Source organism: Meriones unguiculatus, chromosome 2, assembly GCF_030254825.1.
Source record: "Meriones unguiculatus strain TT.TT164.6M chromosome 2, Bangor_MerUng_6.1, whole genome shotgun sequence".
Taxonomy (NCBI): domain Eukaryota; kingdom Metazoa; phylum Chordata; class Mammalia; order Rodentia; family Muridae; genus Meriones; species Meriones unguiculatus.
In genome coordinates this window covers 35,289,027-35,312,025 of record NC_083350.1, presented here as the reverse complement: position 1 = coordinate 35,312,025, position 22,999 = coordinate 35,289,027, and the positions used below count along the sequence as shown (strand labels likewise).

Here is a 22,999-nt window from a genome sequence, read left to right as displayed (position 1 = left end):
GTCTCTCAGTAGATTTGTCAGGACAGAATCACAGGTCCTCTGCAAGTACTCAGAACAAACAGGGATAGCGAGACATTGAAAGCAGCACAAGTAGGCTGTCCTCACACCACACAGACAAAACAGTCAGGAGCCGGGATCAGGCCATAAGCACAAGTGGCATGATATAATGAAGTTGTATTCCATTAGGCTCCTGTGTGCGGGGGAGCAAATGTCATCACCTGAATGTGGCTGCATCTCTGTGATACAACCTCATCTGTTCCGTCAACTAGTTTTGCTCTGATCAATAAGCAGTTTTCTGTGGCCTTTCACTGCTGTCAGATGTCATTGAGTGATGCAGATGCACGTCAGAAACTAGAAACTTGACAGCTCACCCAGAGTGGGCAGAGACAGAAGAGGGAAATCACTGCGGCAGACACAGGTGACAGCTGACATCTCCTTGGGGTAACTGATTGGATACTGTAGCAGCAGGCACTTTTCCAGCATAAATACAAAGACGATGATCCTGTTCTGTGTAAAAGACAGAGCAGATGTTTCCAAATAATTTAAGGAAAAAAAAAATGTTCTTTTAAGTTCTAGCACAGTGATTATGTGATTTATATAAAACATTCCAAAAATAATTAGGTTTTGGCAAAAGGAAAATTAAGGCAAACAAAAATATATTTCCAGCATTTTCTAACATTTTCTCACTACTCAAATTATGACTACAAGTATTTGTCAATCACAAAAAAAGTTGTAACATATGAAAATGTTTACTCTTAACGGTGTTCATGCACTATCAGGAAGGACAGGAAAGCATCTAGACACGGGAAGTTGCCCAGGGCTGTAGCCCAATGGAAAAGCTGGAGGAGGAACAGGCTTAGTGCTGACTGCTGTGTCCAGGGGACAGACCCATGGCTGACTGTTCAGATATGCGCAAAGCAGAGTGGACGGGCGGGTGACCCGTAAGGACCGTGGGGAGTGACGGTCGGGACATGGTCAGGGAAGTGTGGAGTGGGAGGGGCAGTTGCTTTCTGTTCGTGTGAATGTTCTGCCTCTCCAAATGTTAAAATTTAAAGTGCTGGAAAAGAAATGTGGTATCACAAAAGGACACGTGTGTCAAGAGAATTCTGGGTATATTCCTATTACCACAAGGGCATTTGGGACTAGACTGTAGCTCAGTGGTCAGAGAGCTTCCTAGCATGCAGGAAGCTCAGGGTTACATCCCAGCACCACGTGAAACCAGGTTTGGCGTCTTATGCCTAGAATCCCAGAACATGGGAGGTAGAGGCAGAAGGACGAGAGATCCAGTGTCATCTTCTGCTACATAGTAAATCTGAGGCCAACCTGGCTTAGATGAGGCTCTGTCTCATGTAACTCTGACTCAAACAAACAACAAACAAATGAAAATTCATTCAAGGTCCTCCTCAGTGATCTGGAAGCATAAAAGATGGCAGCATTAGTTGGGTCAGGTGCGAGGTGGTGACAGGAGAATTGACGGACCAAAAGCACCTGGATACATCACCTTCCAAGGAGGAAGGGAAGCTATCACAGGCTCTTGACAGAACAAGATAAAGACCAGTTGGGCCCAGGAGTCTTCTCCATCTAAAGATGGGAAGAGGCATCAGTCAAGGGATAGCCTCGGAGAAGGTTCTCTGCTCTCCTCCCTGCCTCAAGTCTACAGAAAGAGAATAACAGTGACACAAAGAATAAGAGAAAGGGCCAGAGATCAAGACAGCAGTGGAGGCAGACAGGACAAGGACCTTAGATTTAAATGATTGCAGGATTATCTCCTGGCCAATTTAAATATTTTAAACCCTGAAAGGACTTTTAAGAGTGAAGAGGATGAACATGATGGTCAGAAAGTAAGATGCAGCCACTGTTCCTGGAATTCCGGTCACAGAAAAGACTGAGGAGGAAGATGAAACTGAGCCCAGATTCTTCTCCAAAGCAGAGCAAGAGGCTGAAACTAAAGTTACAACAGCAGGAGGTGATGACCAAAGAGAGAGAAAGAGGAAAGGATAGCATGGTGCTGGAAGACCGTCAGGAATGACAGGAATGCAGAGATTGGAGGGAGCAAGGAACCAATGGAAATGAAAGTTAGGAAAGATGGCAGAAGGTTGGAATACCAGGAAGGAAGGCTCAAGGTGGCGGCTGAACAGTGACCACCAATTTGTCATTGAGTGAATATATCTGAGGATACCTCCATTGACCATAACTGCCTGTAAAACAAAAAGAATGCACCAGGCTGCCGAGAGATGGTTCTATGGCTATAGCTCTTCCAGAGAACCAGAGTTTGGTTCCCAGCAGCAATGTTCAAGGATTCACAATTATTTGTAGCTCTAGACGCTGGCCCCTACAGCCTCCGCATAAGGCTTATGCAGACACACATATTCTCATTCCTTGTCCCTCTGTCTCTCTCTGTGTCTGTCTCTCTCCCTCTCTTCTCTCTCTCATGCTTGAAAATAATAAAAACAAGTCTTTAAAAACAAAGGACAGTATTAGTCACACTTGTTGGTGTTCATGCTTCATTATGGGCACCAACATAAAGCAGGAGAAACAAGAGCAGCCATGCTTCTATGAAGACCTGATGGAAAAGAAAAGAGAGGCAAAGCCTGGAGGAAACGAACAGGAGAGACCACAGATTTCACAGGAGGAAGCAGGTGGCACCGGGATGGTCACCGTTGGTCGCAGAAGTTAGGCACAATGAGAGCTAGGCAGGCTGGTGAATCTTCCTTGAGGACTGTAACACCACCAGAAAAGGTGGCAATATCCCCAGCCCCATGTGACCATGGAAAGAGTCTTGTTGGGCCCCCACGTGCCCCTGGAGGTCGTTGATAACTGTAGCTACAAGTAGCCAACACCTATGTAACATCAGGCAGTTCCCAGTGGGCTACAGAACCATGACATCATTGGTGTGACTGAGACTAGCCATGGCAGACAGCAGTCTTCCCCATTCTGTTCCTTGTCTGGATCACCACACTTCCCAGAACTGACAGGAGTCAGAATAGGGCCCTTATCATTCTGCCTCCTCCGTGTGACTTGGCTCAGCTGATTGAGGAAGAAACCATCAAGTTTGAAAAGCTGCGAAGAAAGTTCAGTGCGGCTGCTGCTGGTGGCATCTGTGGAGAAGACCGAGGCTTCGGGCTACATGTGTACCCCAGGATGTCCGATTGATGTAGGGAAGATCGCTACCTGGTGTTGAGCTGCCCTACCTGGGTGTTTGGCGTGAGGTAGTATGATTGACACAAGCCTAGAGCTAGAAGATCCTGGAATGCATAGCTGTCAGCAAGCAGAAGCTGGGCACAGATGAGGCTGAGAACCTGAAGAAGATATTGGCCAACTTTAACAGGTATCATCAAACAGTCATGTTCATGGCTCACATGCCTCGAGCAACGGGGCCTCTAGCCAGGAGCTGCCTTCAGTCACTTGCTCTGCTGCTCACTGGCTCTGTAGGCAAGCCCCATGAGCGTATGGAACAAAAGGCCTTATGTCAGAGTCAGAAATGAGGGAAAAGCAGCTGGCAATCTTGGAACATGGTTTTGATCCATCCACCATCATTTTTGTCAACTAGGAGGGTTGTGACATGTTGGCAAAGTCCCTAGGAAAGACAGAGTGCTGTGCTTGTACACTGCATGGTGGAAAGGGCCAGAAACAGCAGGAATTTGTTCAAGCTCAAGGCTGGAGCCAAGGACATTTGGTTTGGCTGGTCATGGCCATATCCAAGATGTGTCTAAGGCTGTCATTTGTGCTATTGCCAAAAATAGTGAAAGTTACATCCACTACGCTGGCCACATTGAACAAGCAAAGAAGAATGGTGTAGCCATTGTAACAACTCTGCTGTCTGCTGTGAGCTGGAGCAACCTTCCAAGAGCACCCAGTGTCCTCGTGCCTCCCAGAGCTGGTGAGCCACCCAGATGCCCAGCACAAGCCACGCACCTCACCAGGAAGCCCTGGGAAGAAGCCATTCTTGTTTGGCAGGACACTTCCATCAGATTTCAGGGTGTGCCTTGATGCTGGTGCTTGTTCTTTAAGACCCTCATACCTCTTTTCCAGATTCTCATTTTTTGTGTTAGGGACCCTGGAAACAACCATACTCCCTAACCCCAGACGCCTATGGATGAAGGCCCATGTGCAGGTCTACGCAGGGCAGGAACATGCTGTACAAGGCTGGGAGAACAAACTACCACAGGTTGGCTCAGGGCTGCCCCTTGCAGCTTGGCGGCTGTCCTGGTTACCGAGTGGCTGTTTATCACTGTCCCCTAGGTGGAACAAGCCTGGCCACCTGATAAAACCTTGCAGAGCACAGAGGTGAGGGTCTAACTGTGTGTTGCAGTGACAGTGTTGCTGAAAGTTACTCAGGGTATCTGGCACCATGAAGACTGTCTCTTTCGCTTTGGTGACTGTCTCTCCATTTGGAGTATAAGGTAGATTAGGGGCTTTAGAACTGTGCACAGGCTTTATGCCAGGGGACACTCTATGCTCTGACCTTCCCCAGGGAATTATTTTAGGTAGGGGGACAGGGTCAGCTGACTGTGTCTATCTTTAAATTACCGAGTGAAATTTCTTTTTTATTTTTCTTTCTTTTTTTTTTCTGTTCTTTAGAAGATAAGTTTGTATGTTCTGAGAATAGATATGTGATGTTAAAAAACAAGCAATAACAAAATCACTCGGGGCCTGTAAAATGGCTCAGCAGGTAAACGTACTTGGAGCCAAGCCTCAGAGGCTGAATTCCTGGGATCTTCATAGTGAAAGGAGAGAAGTGTACTCCTGTAAATTGTCCTGTGATCCCCACATGTGTGTCTGAAAGTGTGCACGCACGCTGAATATGGGAATTAAAAAAAAAACAACTTTTAAAATGCATTCAAATATATTTGGTTAAGTGATATTTTATTTTTAAGATTCCTTATTTCTGTTTGTGTGTGTGTGTGTGTGTGTGTGTGTGTGTGACAGGCATGTGGGGGCTAGAGGACAGCCTCAGGTGTTGCTTTTCAGGACTGGTAGCCAGGACTGAGGCAGGCTTTGTCTCTGGCTTGGGGCTTGCCAAGAAGACTAGGCAAACCCCTCCCAGGGATCTCGTTGTCTCCACCCCCCACCCCCATCCGTTTACACGTGTGTGCCCGCATCATGGCTCCAGTGATTGAAGTCAGGGTCTTGTGCAAAGCAAGCAGGCTACTGCCAGAGCCGTCATCCCAGCCCAGAAACAGCGAGACTGTATTTCGCTGGTTCTTTCCCACAGAGTGTGTTGTTGGGTAGTTCCTTCAAGAGCATTTTTTTCACGGAGGAGTGCAGCTTGTGGGTCCAAGGCAGAAAGAAAGTAAGCTACTCTTTACCGTTAGTGAGAAGAGGGAAGGTCGGGGAGCGAAGACCGCCCGAGGTCAAATTCACTTGGAGAAGGAGAGCGCTAACCTGAAATCATCTAATGGGAGGGAATTACTTTGGCACGCTGACCCTCCCTCACCCACCCAGGGGTTTGAGTTTTTCTTTGCTTTGTTCCTGTCGTCTTGAGGAACTCCCCACCCAAGTGAGTCTCCCGGGGCTGCTGCTCCTTGCACATCCCCCACAACGGCTAGTCTTTGGTTTTCACTGTTTCTTTTGAAGTTCTTTTCCTGTTCACTTCAGGGTCAATGATATAAGACTAGAGAGAGGAGTTCAAAATTACAGTCACCTTCTTCTTGGCTGCAAAGCACAGCTGGGGGTGTGAGGGGCAGACAGGTTTCTGAGAGAGAGAGAGAGAGAGAGAGAGAGAGAGAGAGAGAGACTGAGCGGAAGAAAGGGGTAGGAGTAGCGCCTTGCCTGCTGTCACCTGGTTAAGGTGGAGGTGGGAGGGATCGTGGAGACTCCTGGAGTCTGGAGTTATCAGTCATTCCCACCCCGCTTTCCCATGAAATGGCCTTTCAGGATTTTCTCTGTTCCCACATAGCTTCTAGGCAGCCTCAACAGTGTACAGACGTGTGGCCCCCATGTGCCCTGTGAGGTACTGGGGACTGAACCTAGGGCATCGCATGTACTAGGTCCTACTGCTGGGCTCTATCACAGCCCAGTTCCTCAAATTCTGTCCATTGGGACATAGAACGGTGGGCTCGTTGGCGCCTCTACCCTCAGCGACTCACTTTAAACAGAGGGCCTTCACCTGTCTGTAGCCTGAGGAGTGTCTGGAAGCTGCCGGCCGGCATCGTCTGGCGAGTGAGTAGGGATTTCGGCGTCTCTGCTTGCACGGTGTGTTCTCTCATCCTTCTCCCCTCACCTCCCGTGGTTCTGCACTGTGCAGAAGGTTTGGTGGCCGGCCTTAATTCTGTTATTGGAATCTACACACCATCCCTTGCCAGCCTCCTTTTCTGTGAAAGAGAAGGGTTCTACTAAGATATAAATGACTCTTCTGATCCTAAGATGCCACCGGGAGGAGAATCCTCATCCGGCCAGGCTTCTGCCTCATTCAGCAGTGACCTCCTTAGAACATAGCTTCCACCACCGAGCACAATAAGCCCTCACGTGTGGTCTGCTGGGAACCCACTATGCAGGCTTCTAACTTCTTCACAGAATTAGAGAAGTGTGCTGTTTGCCCACTTACCCTGTTCCTCTTTCTCCCGCGGCTTCATATTTGGTTCTCAGATATTTAAGAAAGAGAACTTGAAGAAAACCCACTGTGGTTTCAGACTTGATATCTCTGCCAGTCTTCATAGTAATGATGTGCTCCTCACAGGCTTTTAGCTGTTGGGGTGAAGATCCTCCTAGATTTAATGAGCAGCAATCTAGATATCACAAAGCCACGCTCCTTATGTATTCAGCTAATGATTCTAAGACAGAACTGATGCTAACTTACATTGTTAATGCATTTATTCTTTTTTTTTTGTTGTTGTGTGCGTTTATTTCTGTGTGTGGGTATACATGTGCTATGCTATGGCACGTGTATAGAGGTCAGAGGACAACTTTGTAGAGTCACTTCTTTACATGGGTCCTGGGGACTGAACTCAGGTCGGCAGGCTTCGCGGCAAGCGCTGTTACCCACTGAACCATCTCGCCTGCCAGTAGGTTCTATTTGGGATGATGCTGATTCTATTTGGAATGATGCTGATGAACCAGGAGGCATCACTGAGAGCAGAAGAGGTTGTTTTCTGAGGACAGGAATGGTCCTCGTAACTCTGAAGAAGCTACATCGTTGATCTCTGATGCCTCCGCCCGCTCCTCTGAGACAACCGTGCTATTCAGCTCAGTCTAGCCTCAAGCTGGTGATTGTTGTGAATGGCTTTCCTTGTCAAAGGCATAACAGGGTTGCCTCCTTAGTGTAGGAGCCAGCACACTGGCTTTTCTCCTGTGAGGTCAGCGCCGCGTTGGGTTAGAGCCCTGGCCTTCCTACCTTCCTCTCCCATCAGTAGTGCCCGCTTTGAAGGACATCGCTATAGATAGAGCCACGTGGACCGTTAGACGTTCCACACGTGGATGCGAGGAGGATAATGCAGTTCGCTCTCTAAGTGAGGTAGTCTCAAAGACCTTGTATCCCTATCTGGCGATTTGAATGAGAAGTGTGCCCCAGAGGCTCGGGCATGGGAATTTCATTCCCCGTTGTCGGCGGTATTTGGGAAGGTTTCGGGGTACAGCCTTCCTGAAGGGATTCTGTCACTAGAGGCAGGCCTTTGGATGATGTTGCCTCTTTCTACTTCCAGTTCCCTCTCTCTCTGCTGCATGACTGTAGCTGAGGTCTGATTTCTCAGATTCCTGTTTTGGCCCCATGCCTGCCTGTTGTCTTCCTCCCCTTCTATAAGTTTCCTTGGTCACAGTGTTTCATCACAGTAACAGAAAAGTAACTAGGATGCTCATGTATGTGAAGAATTCTTCCTGAAGCTCTTAAAAAAATTGATTTCTGTTATTGGGAGAGTTTACTGCCTTATAGTTAATCGTTTCCTCTTTTTACTAAGTTGTAAGTCTCTTAAAGCTGTGGATTAGAATTGCTTGGCCTGTGTCTCCTACAGAGGCTGGGACTGCGTTTATTAGGAATTTAATAAATTGTTCTTTGAGTTTGAGAGCTGGATGAGTACATGCTGAATGTCTAATTTAATTTCCTGACATATGTGCGAATGGGAGTAAACAGGCATTTCAGACAAACTAGGTGTTTGCCAAAGCCCCAGAGTCCTGAGGAAAGGTCTTCCTGGAGTGTTATTTCCTCCTTTGTGCCTCCCAGCACTGCCTGAGAAGAGAGCCTCACTCGGAACTGTGGTAAGTACGTTTCTCCAAGTACAAACTCCGGGGTGTATATGTCTGATCTATAGAAAAATTTATTTTGTACTCGGTGCAATTACAACTTTTTGCCACTTATTAAGACTTCAGAGATACAAACCAGTAGCTCAGTAATTGCTTTCTTGAATCTGCCTTTAATAATTACATTTAGTAAGGCCGTATCGAAAATTAGAAAGGCAGAGACTAATGGAAAACTAGATTTTTCACTGAATTAGAAAGCAAGACAATCCATATATTGACAACACTTCAAGTTGAAACAGATCAGGAAAACTGTTTTGGACTGTTTGCGCGGAGAGGCAGACGTGGGCCTGATGGGCAGCGGCACCCGCGTTTTATGGAAGCAAAGAAACTCTCAGAGATTTCATGTAAATCAGCGTGTTGAGGGGAGAGAGCCCAGCTCTGGGTTTGAGAGAAGTCATTAGAATCTTTTAAAGCCTGGAATTTCTCCTTGGTGCTAACAAAGAAGTAGAAAATAAAGAATTGTGTTAATGAAGTGGAAATATCTTTGAATTGAAAAAAAAAAGTGCACAACTCATTTGGGGGTCATATCTTACAACCTGAGCAGGAGAAGGTGGGAGGGTCGTTAGATTTGTTTCTGCAGTGTTGGGTATAATGGTTTTCATGACCAGAAAAAGTAGTTGTTTTAGTTGCCTTGTATTTCAAGAAACTAATAGAGAGGTGTAACAGGACATTAACTCTTCAAGGTTGTTTAAGTTTTAGGAAAGTGAGGTCATAATCGTAATTAAATAAAACAAAAAAACCCTGCCGTGTCTTTTTCACCTGTCAGAGGGTCAGAAGGCAAGAGATGGGTCAGACATCCTCTCACACACTGGACTTCCAAAGCGGACCCTGTCTCTGCAGGTCGCTTGTGTGAAGTCCAGTGAGCCCTTCTCATGTGCAAGGTTATGGGAATGTCAGAAGAACTAACTTCTGGAGGAGCTGACTCTTTTAATAGTGACCTGTTAGCGTGGGATGGAAGGCCTGCGTTTGCTTACAGCCTTTGCTAGTGCCATTTGTTTGTTTCCTTTTGTTTTTCCTAGAGACAGGGTTTCTTTGTGTAGCCTTGGCTGTACTGAACTCTCTTTGTAGATTAGGCTGGCCTCCAGCTCAGAAATCCACCTGCCTCTGCCTCCCTGAGTGCTGGGATTACAGGTGTGTGCCACATACCCAGTTTACCACTGCCATATTTTAAGTATCCCTCCAAGTTAAGAGGTTTGAAATGTCCAGAAACTAGAGAAGCCAGTTGGCATATGATCTTGAGCCAATTTTATTGCATGTCCTAGTAGGCCAAAAAGAGAGAAGTAGGAAAAAGCCAGAGGGATAAGATGGGAACAGAAAGCATGTGGTTGAGGCTTTCTGTCAGGGTGAGATGAAACCCAGGTCTCTAGTTTGATAGGCCGAACTGATTTCACAGCAGAAGTTACCCAGTCTGGGGAAGTTGAGCAGGGCAGGAAGAGCAGAGGACAAAGGCGGCCTCCTGGAGAATGACATCTGCTCCCTGGCAAGAGAGATGCAGGCCAAGACAGCTAGCTGGAAGGAGCCACGACCGGAGGTGGGGAAAAACTGTGAGGTAAGCAGGCATGGAGGAATTGGCATTTGGTAGTCCTTGCACTGTGTAAATGGTGGTACGAAATCCATGCACACGAATACGGCCTCTACCGTAGAGCAGAACTGGAACAAATCTATTCGACAAAGCAATGTGTAGATGTTATACCCAAGTAAACTATTAAGATGCAAAGCTCTACTTAGTCACCACCTTCACCTTCGAGCTGACAGAAAGCATAGAACTAAAAAGTGCTTTTCCTGTGCTTTTGCCTAGCAAGGATAAAAGAGGGAGGGAGTGTTTGGGATTGATGATTCATAGCTAGTTTTGTTTTTTTGTTTTTTTTTTTTTTTTTGCTCTTGTTGATTTTTCCAAACTAAATATTTTCAGTTAAAAAAGTGTGTGTGTGTGTGTGTGTGTGTGTATGTTATGTACTTTGTGTGTAGAAAATAGAAGAAAAAGTGGGAAAGGAGAAGTAAAAAAAGGAAAACAAAGAAATGGCAGAAAACCTCATAATTCTTTTAAAACCTTTGCTCTCCCACCCTGCGCCCCCAGTTCTTTCTTACAAAGGATGTGTGCCTGAGCCTGTGGACAGGTACCAGCATGCACAGGCTCTTAGTAAACTAAAGGAGTCTCTTGCTTTCATTTTGTTCTGGTTGGGAGGAACTTACAAGGAAGCCCAGGCCAACTTTGAACCTGTAGTGTTTTAGTCTCCTGGTTGCTAGGATATATATTTTTTTTTAATTTTAACAAAATTAATAATATCGTTTCATGTTAATAAATCTTATGAAACATGGATATGCTATTACCAATCCTTCCTTAAAACATTGCATTGTATGTAATTTTTGTCATTGAAATGTACTTTTTAAAAATAGCTTTGTCTTTTTAGGGCTTCTGTTGCTGCAACAGAACCCCATGACCAAAAAGCGAGTTGGGGAGGAAAGGGTTCCTTCAGCTACACTTCCACAGGGCTGTTCACCACTGAAGGAAGTCAGGACAGGAACTGAAACAGGGCAGGAACCTGGAGGCAGGAGCTGGTATGGAGGCCTACTAACTGGTTTGCTTACCATGGCGTGCTCGGTTGGCTTCTTCGCAGAACCCAGAACCTCAGCCCAGGGAGGGAACCACCCACAATGGGCCGGGCCTTTCCCCATCCATCACTCACTAAGAAAATGCCCTACAGCTGGATCTTATAGCGGCTTCTTCTCCATTGAGGTTTTCTCCTTTCAGATAACTCTAGTTTGTGTGTCAGTGACATAAGCCTAGCCAGCACAAGTGTCTTATGAATATAAAAGTGAGACGTCATAGTTCAAGGTGCTATGTGTACTAAACAACATATATCAGTGTATTATATGACTCTATATTTTACAAATAGTCACTCTTTGTGCTTTGTTTTCTGTTTGTATGTTTGTGTTTCTGTATGCATGCCAGTATAGTTACGTGGGGGTGCACATTCATGAGTGCATGGGGAGATCAGAGGGTAACCTCATGTGTCATGCCCAGGACCCCCATCTATCTTCTCTGGAACAGACTCTCATAACGGCCTGGAGCTCATTAATTAGCGTATGCTGGCTGGTCAGTGAGCCCCAGGGACCCTCCAGTCCTTACTTCCTCAGCACTGGCATTAGAAGACTTGCCATTATTTTTGTGTGGTTACCAGGGATTGAACTCATGTCCTGGTGCTTACAAGGCAGACACCGTCCATCCTTGCAGCCTCCTGTAATATTTTTTCATGTGTGTTGATTCACAGTAATGTACTCTTGTGGTTTGTCTCCTGAAAAGCCACATACAAGAACAGATAAAACTTTTCTTCCTTACCATCAAGTATATGTAAATTGGATGCACTGTCCCTGAGAACCAGGCAGCTTGCTTACTTCTTGGGAAATGTTTTTTGTTTTTGTTTTGTTTTGGTTTTTGTCCCTGTGGGAAGACATTGTGAAAAAAGCCAGGCTTGGCAAAGCCATCCTGAGGAGAACTCTGCACATGTAGAGAACAAATCATGGCTGCAGGCATTAGTCCCTTAATCTGAGAACCATTTTTGTCTAGAAAAAGTCTTTGTTCAAAGTTTCCTTTAAACATGTATGTATGTACTGGCTCTCGGGGAAATGCTCACCAGGAGTCGCACTAGTGTGCTGTCTCTGTGTACAGGTATGAGCGGGGATTGAACTATGAGTGTCTGATGCACGAAATGGAGGGTGAGGCTTACAGGGCAGGACCAGTGTGCTGCACTCAGCATCTGAGTTCTCTGTAGCTCTCTGCTTTATATTTCCTGTGGGCTCCTGGGAATGTCTGAATTAGAGCTTTGCATGTTCAGTTTCTCTGGAGACTCCATACAGCGTGTTACTGAGAGTAAGCAGCCCATACATACAAGGACCAAACACCCTCAGAATGATTATATTTCTGCAAGTCAACACCTTTCCCTGGATCCATTGTTCTTTTAAAGCAGTCAGACAAATTAAGTGATTATGATATATCATGTAACTAGGAGAATCTCTTTGTTTGGTGTAAGAGAAATCAATACAAGAAGTGCATGGAATGGCCTTTTCCTCCCTTTCTTTAGCAGCTCCTTGTACATGAGTTTAGAAATGCTGATTCTACATGAAGAATGACAGTGATTCATGCGGAGTCCCAGCTCGTTTGAAACCTAACTCCTCTCCCAGGCCCTTTGCTGCTGGTATTGGCCATGTAGATTTTAGAAGTAATAATTGGTTTGATACAGAACTTTAACTGTAATTTTTATAAATAAATTTCATTCTGAAATTGTGGGCTAGTGCAGGGCTTTATTTGTGGTTTTTAGTGTGTTAATTTAAACCCAGTACAAACCAGTAGATTGTTTCTGTGTGTTCCATGACGTATCCTTGTGGTCTGTACTTGTATCACCAGTGTTGCCCACTCTGACCATTCTGTTGGAATTTGTCTCTTGTGCCCCATCACTCACAGTTTCTTTTCCTGGTTCCGTACTCATCTCTTATTCCAGGCAATCATTTCCTAAAATTCATTGGGTAAATTACCTACTTTTTCAAATTTGTTGTTTTCCTGTCTCCTATACCAGCACATAAAATTCTATGGAAATAGCATCCTGCAGCTGTCCTTCTTTAAAGTTTTATTTATTTATTTATTTATTTATTTGGGAGCAGCCTAGGCTGACCTTGAAATTTCCATCTGTCTTAATTACTGTTCTGTTGCTGTGAAGGGACACCATGACCAAGGACACTACAAAAGGAAGCATTGAATTTGGGGCTTGCTGACAGTTTCAGAGTTATATAGTTTCATGGTCATGGTGTCAGGGAGCTGGGCAGAACGCAAGCAGGCAGGCAGGCAGGCATGGTGCTGGAGCAGTAGCTGGGAGTTCATATCTGATCCACACGCACACAGCTGGCATGGCGGGAAGGTAAGGAGCAGGAGGGAAAGATGTTGGTCTTTTGAAATCTCAAAAGTAACCACCTCCTCCAAAAAGGGATGGTGGGATTGTAAGGGGTTGGGGGAGGGGCTACAGCTGGGACACAAAGTAAATAAACTGTAATTAATATAAATAAATAAACAAAAGAATAAGTAAGTAAATAAATAAATAAATAAATGGAAGGAAGGAAAAAAAAGATTGCTTTATTTATACAATATTCTGCCTACATGCCAAAAGAGGGCACCAGATCTCATTATAGGTGGTTCTGGGCCACCGTGTGATTCCTGGGAATTGAACTCAGGACCTTTAGGAAGAACAGCCAGTGCTCTTAACTTTCAAGCCATCTCTCCAGCCCCAATTTTTGTTCTTTTTATTCCCCTCAGAAGCCATGGGTCTGTGGTTAGTGGGTGCAATCTATATCTAAGTCGTTTGTGGGTAGAAAGCAGGGTTCTTGGTTCTCTGTATGACAACCATTTCTCAGCCACTTAACCAGCTTCTGAGACAGGCTGACTTCAGGAAGCCCCTGGAAACTGTTGCTCTTCCTTCTGGGAACTTTGTCTGCCTCTTCCTAATTAGCAATAATTTTTCCTTCTCTTGCAAAGCATCGTGCAAAGACCCAGGCATGTGTTCTCTAGCACGCTGTGTCAGGAGTGTTCTTTCCACGTTCTTACTTCATTAGTGAAGCGACTGTGTCACAGCTGCTTACAGATCTGCCCAAGTTAGGAAGTGGTGCAGATAAAATGCATTTATTGTCAAACCTCAGAGCAGACGGGAAAGGAGAATGCGAAGCCCCCTAGAGCAGCTCTCTTCTGGGATGGCTCGTTGTTTAACAAATGTGGCTTATCAGCTGAGCACTGCAGCGGTGCTCATATTGTACGGAGTAAGCCAGAGTCGTATGCTGTTGAAGCTAATGAAAAACTATGTAGGCAGTAATGCTTATGACCTGACGGGTTTGAATGTGTTTTTCCCCCTCACTGAATTGATTGATTGGTTTTGTGTCATGCTGATGATGTGGCTTAAAATAAGAAGAAAAAACAAAGACTTTCATAATCAAATGATCAGTCAAAAGGCAGCCGCTAGAGCCACCACTAGGGTTTAAGACTGAAAACTTGAAGTTGTGAAAGCATCTATAATGCGGCAGTTCTACAAATATCGATAAAGCTCAAGAAAATCTTTCCTTCTGTCTCTGTAGAAACATTTCAGACATTGGACCTAATTGGCATCATTATCCCTATGATGTCTGAAAGCAAAATATGTGCAGAGGGAAAGGAAGTGTCCAGCGCCCAGCGCCCCAGAGAACCAGGAGCAGAAGCACCTCAACGCTCAGCAGCTTCATCCCTCTTTGTCTCTGATGCCTCACACTTTCATTCTCTGCGGACCACCCCATCAAGCACTTTGCAAGATGAGCTTAGCTCATCCTATCAGTATGTGTTTCCTGCCCTTCCACACTCAGCTTTCGCTGTGAATATGAGTTACCGCATAGAGCCTTTTTGATTTTGAAATTCCATTTATCAGTGCGTCTGAGTGCACACCTGCACTCACGAAGTTGGCTATGTGTGTGGTGAGGAGAACTGCTTTGTGGCGTGGGCTCACTCCTCCCACTTTTATGTGGGACTCGTAGACCGTGCCGACAGGGGAACTGGCATGGGACTGGCAAGGTAGAGCGTGTTCAAATTCTGGAAGTCTCAAACTTGAGATTTCACATCTCATCCTGAGAATGGAAGGTGTGTTTCCATGCTCGCCTCAGGAGCATGTGACACAATCCTAAGGTGGTCACAGGTAGTCAGTCATGCAAGTGTGCCACCTGTTATCTTTCCCCAATAGAGCATCACCAGCATCCTGGTCCAGCCAATGAAACACACTCACCCTTCCGTTTCTGTTTTGTGGAATAGTTTGAGGAGTATTGGGATTAGCTCTTCTTTGAAAGTCTGGTAGAATTCTGTGCTGAAACCATCTGGCCCTGTTTTTTTTGTTTGTTTGTTTTGTTGTTGTTTTTTTATGGGAAACTTTTAATGACCGCTTCTATTTCTGTAGCAGTTAAAGGACTAGTTAACTTTTTTCTTTTCTTTTCTTTTTTTTTTTTTTTTTAGCTGATCTTGATTTAATTTTGGTAAGTGGAATCTATCCAGAAAATTGCCCATTTCATTTAGAGTATCCAATTTTTTAGAGTACAGGCTTTTGATGTAAGACCTAATGATTCTTAGGATTTTCTCAGTGTCTGTGCTTATGTCCCCTTTTCATTTCTAATTTTGTTGATTTGGACACTGTCTCTCTGCCTTTTACTTAGTTTGGCTAAAGGTTTATTTATCTTGTTGATTTTCCCAAAGATCCAGCTCTTGGTTTCATTGATTCTTTGTATTATTCTCTTTGTTTCTAATTTATTGATTTCAGCTCTGACTTGATTATTTCCTGCCTATTTCCTGTCTATGCCTGTTAGGTGTGTTTGCTTCCTTTTTTTCTAGAGCTTTCAGGTGAGCTAGTTGCTAGTATGATCTCTCTCCAGTTTGTTTATGAAGTCACTTAGTGCTATGAACTTTCCTCTTAGCACTGCTTTCATTGTGTCCCATAAGTTTCTGAATGTTGTTTTCATTTTAGTTGAATTTTAGGAAGTCTTTAACTTCTTTATTTCATCCCTGACTCAGTGGCCATTGCATAGGGAGTTATTCCATTTCCATGAGTGTATAGGTTTTTTGTTATTCCTAATGTTGAAATCCAGCATTAATCCATGGTGATCTGATGAGACACAATGGGTTGATTTGACTTTCTTGTATACGTTGAGGCTTGCTTTGTGACTGACTATATGGTCGATTTTGGAGAAGGTTCCATGAGGTGCTGAGAAGAAGGTATGTTCTTGGTATGTGTTTGGGTAAAAAGTTTCGTAGATACAGTACAGGATAGTCATACTACAACTCACAGACCCAAAGAAGATAAGTAACAAGGAGGACCTAAGGATGGATGCTTAACTCCCACTCAGAAGGAGAAAATGGAATGGACAGCGGAAGTGGTTGAAGAGAGGGAACAGGGTGAGAGAGGGAGCATGGAGGAAATGAGGGTCCATATCAGACTTGGGGAGGACAGAAGAGAGACCTTGGGTGGGGACTTCTCTGTGACAAGCTGGAGAGCTATGACAGGGAAGTCACCTGGGAGGACGTGAGGGTGACTCTAGCTGAGACCCCTAGTAACAGGGGTCACGGAGACTGAAGAGGCCACCTTCTAACTAAACAGGACCACTAGTAGAGGGAAGGGAACACCAACCCACCCACAAAAACTTTGACCCAGAATTTACCCTGCCTACAAGATGTGCAGGGACAAAAATAAAGCAGAGATTGAGAGAAGGTCCAACCAGTGCCTGGCCCAACAGGAGACTCACTCCATGGGAGACAGCCAACCCCTAACACGATTTAAGATGCTCTGCTGTGCTCACAGACCAAAGTCTAGCATAGCTGTCCTCTGAGTGGCTCCACCCAGCAGCTGATGGAAACAGATTCCAGGAGCCACAGCAACACATTTGGTGGAACACAGGGAGTTTTGTGGAATAGTGGTGGTGGTGGGGAGAATAGAAGGACCCAGAGGGAACAGGAGCGCCTCAAGAAGACCAACAGAGCCAACTAACCAGGGCCCGTGGGGGGTGGGTGGATGTGTGGGGCCTGTGGAAACTGAACCGCCAACCAAGGACTATGTATGGAGTGGACCTAGAGCCCCTACACAGATGTAACAGATGGGTGGCTCAGTCCTCATATGGAATGGGGGCTGACTCTGACATGGACTCCATTGTGTGCTTTTCAATCACTTTCCCCTGGCAGCCACAGGGGAAGAAGATGCGCTCAGTCCTGCTGTGACTTAATATTCTGGGGTAGTTGGATGGGAACCACACCTTCTCTGAGGAGTACTGGAGGGTGATGGGGAAACAGGGAGGGAAGGTGAGACCAGGAAAAGAGTAGGGAGGGTGCTATGACCAGGATGTAAAATGAATAAATAAAAATTAAAAAAACAAAAGGTTTTTTATGCCAAGGTTCATATAACAGTTGTACATCCTAGAGAGGGCCGCAGGCATATAAGCACACACACACACATACATACACACACACACACACACACACACACACACACACACACACACGGAAATTTGAGCTGTTTCACCAGTGAAACATAAGTTGTTTCACTGAAAATCGTCAGTCACTGATTTAGCCTCTGAGAAAGTCTTCTCCCCACAGTACGCTCTGCCAGACTGGAATCCTCAGAGCCCACCCTCCCAGACTCTCTTCTTCCTTCCTAGCTCATTGTCTGCACTGCCTGGACGCCCCAGGAAAAGCAGAAGATGAAAGCACACTGTTACATGGGTGCCGGGGATCAATCAGCTCCCCCAGTCTGTGCACCTTTACCTGTTGAATCATCTTGCTCAAAATCAAAAAAGTTTTCTTTCCCTTTTTCTTTGTTTGCTTGCTTTTTCCAGATAGGGTATCTCTGTGTAGCCCTGTCTGTCCTGGAACTTGCTCTGTAGACCAGGCTGGCCTGGAAATCAGAGATTCGCCTGCTTCTGCCTCCTGAGTGCTGAGGTTAAAGGCGTGCACCAAAACTGCCCTGCCCAAAAAAATTTCTTTAAATCAAAGAAAATTGTGATTTCACCCAATTTTAAAGAAAACTAGGGTGTGTGTGTGTGTGTGTGTGTATGTGTGTGTGTTTGGAAATCTCCCTTTTCCTGCATCTGGCAGCTTTTTATCAGTGTCTTTTGTCTGCCAATTATGTCAAGGGAGAAAATGTGGCCCCCAGTTATGTTTCTTTTAAATGAATTTTTATTTAGTATGTACATGGGTGTTTTGTCTTCATATATCTATGTACCGGGTGCAGAAGAGGGCACTAGATTTCCTGGGACTGGAATTATGAGCCCTCATGTGGGTGCTAAGAATTGACCCTGGGTCTTCTGGAAGTCAGTGAGTCATCTCTTCAGTCCGTCAGGTCTCTTCTCTTCTTCCTTCCCAGCACCTGCCATCTCTTCTGCTTGTTCTAGCAGTGTATTTTTCCAAAGGCTTCTTCTGTATCAGGTGAAGTCATGTCTTTTCCCTTCTTTGATTTTTTTCTTAATTGAAAAAAAATTTTTTTTCCCACAAAACATATTCAGATCATGGGTTTTCCTCCCAAATTCTCACCCACTTCCCCACCCATTCAACTCCACACCTTCTTTTCTCTCTCTCTCTCTGTAGAAAATAATCAGGCAAATAAAACAAATCAGAGTAGAACAAAGCAAACAAATGCGGGGAAAGAAAGAAAAAGCGCAAGAAGCTTTTTCTTTTTTTTTTACGAAATCCATAATACAGAATTCATTGTATTTTTTTTTTTATACTGACAAGGTTTAATGTGTTTACCACCTGGCCTGTAAAAATGATTACCTTCCATGCTGTGTAGATTGTGTCTAAGAACTGAGCACAGTTATGAATGGCTGCCACTAGTGTAACTGTGTGCGTGTGTGTACTGGTGTGTGTGTGTATGTGTGTGTTGATATTTTCACTGTGTCATCAAGAAAGATGCTTGGAACTGTGGAGGGGGAAGTGTTGCTTCACAGTTGTTGTGTATGTACTGTTCGGTGCATACTCTATCTACTCTATCAGGTAGAGGTTGGTTCCAGATCATCATGTTATATTTGTGTGTTTCATATTTGAACCTTTATATTGTATGTAGATTTTAGGGGGGGAGGGATGATTTTTTTTTAGACAGTTTCATTCTGTTGCCCAGGGGCCAAGTTGAAACTCATGAATGTATAAAATTATTTAAAAATAAAAAACAAACTCATAATGTAGCCTAGGCTGTCCTCAGTTCTGGCTCAGCCTTGGACTGTAAACATGAGCTAGCATACCTAAGCATATGCACGCTTGAAGTCCATACCTCTCTTCCTTGACAGAGAACGGCAAATTCTTTGGCCTTGTCACTGGGATAGTAGGTTTGGATTACTAATCTTCCCCTTTTTATTTGAATGTGAATGCCTTTTAAGCTTCAAAAGTCTTATTTTAGGAACTTTCTCCCATTTTATTTTTAGATCAGGCCTCCTAATTTTGCCTTCCCCACCCCCATCATCTCTTCTTTCGGGTTTTAAAATTCGCATCTTCAGAAGAATCCTGAAAGTATACATGATAAACTTGCGTGCCCCCGCGTGTCTGAAAATAGCACATCACTTCACACTTGGCAGATTTGGCAGGGGTGGAATTGGCTAAAGATCACCCCCTATCAGCACTGACAGCACCTGATGATAGCATCTTCAACCAGCTCTTTGTAGACGCTGGCATGGTAGAGAAAAAGTTTAGTCATCCTGATCTTTGTTTCTGCTTTTCTCCCCAAAATGTGAACTGCCCCGGCATGCTTTCTCTTCTGCCACAGTAAGCACCACGTCTAAAAGCAGCTTGAGGAGGGAAGGGCATATGTGGCTTCCAGGTTACAGTTCGTCACCAAGGGGAGTCAAGCCAGGAACTTGAGCAGAGACCATGAGAAATGTTGCTTACTGGCGTTCAGTGTCCTTTTTTTGTTTTGTTTTGTTTGTTGAGACAGGGTTTCTCTGTGTAGCTTTGGCTGTTCTGGACTTTCTTTGTAGAGCAGGCTGGCCTTGAACTCGAAGAGATCCAGCTGCCTCTGCCTCCCAGAGTGCTGGGATTACAGGCGTGTGCTGCTGAGCCGGGCTAAGGGTCCTTTCTTATACAGCCCAGGACCACCTACCTAGGTATGGTACCTCGCAAAGCGGAGTGGTCCCTCTTACATTGTTCAGCAGTTAAGAAAATGCCTCTGTAGACAAACTCAAAAGCCATCTGGTAGAGGCAGTTCTTCTGTGGAGGGGCGCTCTTCCCAGATACGTCAAGTTGAGGGCGCAAACCATGTGTGTATCAGCACACATGTTGTTTTTGTTGTTTTGTAATTAAAAAAAAGAAAAAATCAGGTGAGTAGATGTGGCTGTCCTTGGCTTATTTTTCCCCTGGGGTCTGGCAAACTGCCTTGCTTTCTTTCTGTTTAGCACAACAAAAGACTATGACCAAAGCAACACAAAAGAAAGTTTTTCCTGGGGTTACAGTTTCAGAGGGTTGAAGTCCATGATGGTGGAGCAAAGGCAGGGAGATCTGAGAGCTCACGTCCTCCTCCACAAGCAGCAGGCAGGGAGAGCACACTGAAAATGGCAGGAGTCTTGAAGTCCCAAATTTCACCCCTGGTGGCACACCTCCTAATCCTCCCCAACTAGCCACCATGTGGGGATCAAGTACTTGAACACAGGAGCCTATGGGAGCCCTTCTCACTGAGACCACACAAGTTCTTCCCAGGGTCCCAGCTCAAGAAACCCGGACTTCTTTTGTTGTTGGTTTTCCTCTTGCTTCCAGTGGGTTTTGGTTTGAGCAGTTCTTCCAATTTTACGTTGATTGTTTTGTCTTTCACCATACTCTTCCTAACAAAAGTTTGCTTTTTTTGTCCTGTTTGCTGTCATGAATTTTCTCCTGTAAGAATTATGTCGATATGCCCACTGGCCTCCCAAACACATAAATATAATCAGGCACTGAATTTATGCACATATAAACATTGTATTGTGGCAGTCCTTTAGGGATTATGTTTTTGAAAGAGCATACTTAATTTTATATGTGTTTTATTTAAGATTTATGAAACTCAGCTTTAAAAAATTTAAGAAAAACTGCCTGCCTTTTTTTTTAACCACCCAAAACAGTACAGTTAATTAATAGTGTTTATCACTTTATCCACTTAGTATTTTAGAATAGGAAATTCTGGATTTAAAATTAAATTAGGGAAAATGTATTTTTTAACTTTAAATTCAGTCATCAAACATAATAATTCTTTCCACTTAGAACCTCTTCTAAAATTGTGTGTATTGTGCATTTATACAAGCTCTCTCTTTGTTGTCCTGAAGCTGTCTTTGTAGAGGAGGTTGGCCTTGAACTCACAGAGATTCTTGTGTTTCTCCCACCTCCAACTAGGAGACTTGGGGTTTATAAGTGAGTCTCTCTTCTGGGGCTTGGTGTAATAGTGAGGCTAAGACAGATTCTGGAGCTAAGTTATGGGTTGAAAGAGCAGTCAAGTTGTATAATCTCCCCAATTCCTGCCTTAGCCTCAAAGTGGGGTAATGGTACCTGTCATGTGTGAGGGTTAAATGAGTTTTTACTATGAGTGAAGAATTGGAGTAGGTTTGCATGGATGGTCAGGTCAAATCATTTAAAATATAAATTACACACACACACACACACACACACACACATATATATATATATATGCATTAAATCTTGGTGCCTTCCAAACACTATTCTTTGAGTCCTGTGATGTCACTGACACCCAGGAACTTTTCCAGGACAACAAAGTGAGAAAAGAGTTTGCTGTGTAGCAGAGATGATGATGATGATGGTGGTGGTGGTGGTGGTGGTGATAATTAATAATAATAATGAATATCTTGAATTGACTTCAACCTGGCTTCTTAAAAAAAAAAAAAAAAAAAGTTTGCCCAGAACCCAGAAGGGAAAAAAATAATAATAATTTGGTTCAAGGGTTTGTTCTGTGTTTTTAATGGCAATATAATAGGATTAACACCACTTGTTATAAACTTCCCTTGTATCGTTGTCCCTGTACCCCTCTGCCTCCATTGTGAATTTAGTGTCTGTGAAGAGTAACTATAGAACCTGGCAACAGAACCATCTTGGGTAGGAGATGGCATGATGGTGCCTGAGGTAGCCAGAGCATAATATGTCTTACCCATGGCCTTCAAGGGGACCGTTTCTGAGGCTGACCCAGTAGGCTGAGGCTTGTCTCTGTCATATGGGTTCTTCAGCAAACTTGCCAATTAAAGGGACTGTTGCCATAGAGCCCCAAGCCGCCATGGGGAAGAATTTTATCGGCTCCCCAGATGGAAACTACTTACATCGTTGCCACATTGTTTCAATCAAATCTGGGACCTGACACCAAGAAGGGAGCCCAGTTGAGGCTGCCTGCCTCTTGTATCTGTTTCTGGAAATGGCTTCCTAGTTCTTCTGATAGGCTCTTGGAAGAAGGATCGTTTTCTTTGGTGAATTAGCAAATCCATTGCTCCTTTGGTGAAGGCGCAACGGATGTATATCTGGGGAGTTTGAAGCAGATGCATATTTTAAAAGAAAAAAAAATTTTAATCTTTAAAGTATTGAGGAAGAATTATTGAAGAAATGAACTGTTAATATGTTGATTACAACAATGTAATTACAACAATGTAATGTTGATTTGGTAAAATTTTCTTGTAAATTTTTAGAAAGTGGTCTTCTTTAACTGAGTCTCGCAGTGGAAGACTATATGATTGAAACATGCATGGAAGCATAAGTACTGTTTATGTTTGATAATAAGTCTGATTTGAAACAGTCATGTTTACACATAAAGCAGAAATACAGCACCACTGGGCTCTATTTTCATAATAAAAGTATAGAACCTTTTATGTCCTGTGTTAAATAGGAGCATGTGTTATATTTTGGATGAAAGTATGGGGTTTTTGTTTTTTAATCGGGGATGTCCTTTATTCTTTTCCAAAGGGTTGGCTAACACTGGCATTTACCAGTATTCTCCAGTCTTGGTAGTTACAGAGTCATTTAGCAAAGCGAGGTGAGGCAGAGACCCTGGAATGGCTCGAGCTCTTTATCTCCTGCCAGGCACTCCTCCCTCCTGGAGCTGAGCCTCATATTTGCATGAGCATCTCCCAGTACTTCTCATCCCTGTTCCCGGTCTTGACCCACTGACCCAAGAATCAAGAAAATGTCATGTTAGTGCCTACTAATTAGTGCACCCAGAGCGCCTCTGCATCTGGCCTTTCAACCTTCTGCAAGCGAGAGCGCTAGCTGTCACTCACGTCATGC

At 44.4% G+C, this 22,999-nt stretch overlaps 1 protein-coding gene and 1 pseudogene across 3 annotated transcripts in view; both read left to right on the top strand.

Moving 5' to 3' along the window:
• Positions 1-22,999, top strand: part of Snx24 (sorting nexin 24) — a 138,221-nt gene that overhangs the window by 49,341 nt on the left and 65,881 nt on the right. The window contains exon 1 of one of the 3 annotated variants that reach the window (XM_060377268.1): positions 14,397-14,578. The exons of the other annotated variants lie outside the window; for them this stretch is intronic. The gene's annotated coding sequence lies outside the window, so the exon portion shown is untranslated. Of the gene's footprint in view, positions 1-14,396; positions 14,579-22,999 lie in introns of those variants that run through there. 3 annotated transcript variants of the gene reach the window in all.
• On the top strand, positions 647-4,832 carry LOC132652122 (probable ATP-dependent RNA helicase DDX23; annotated as a pseudogene).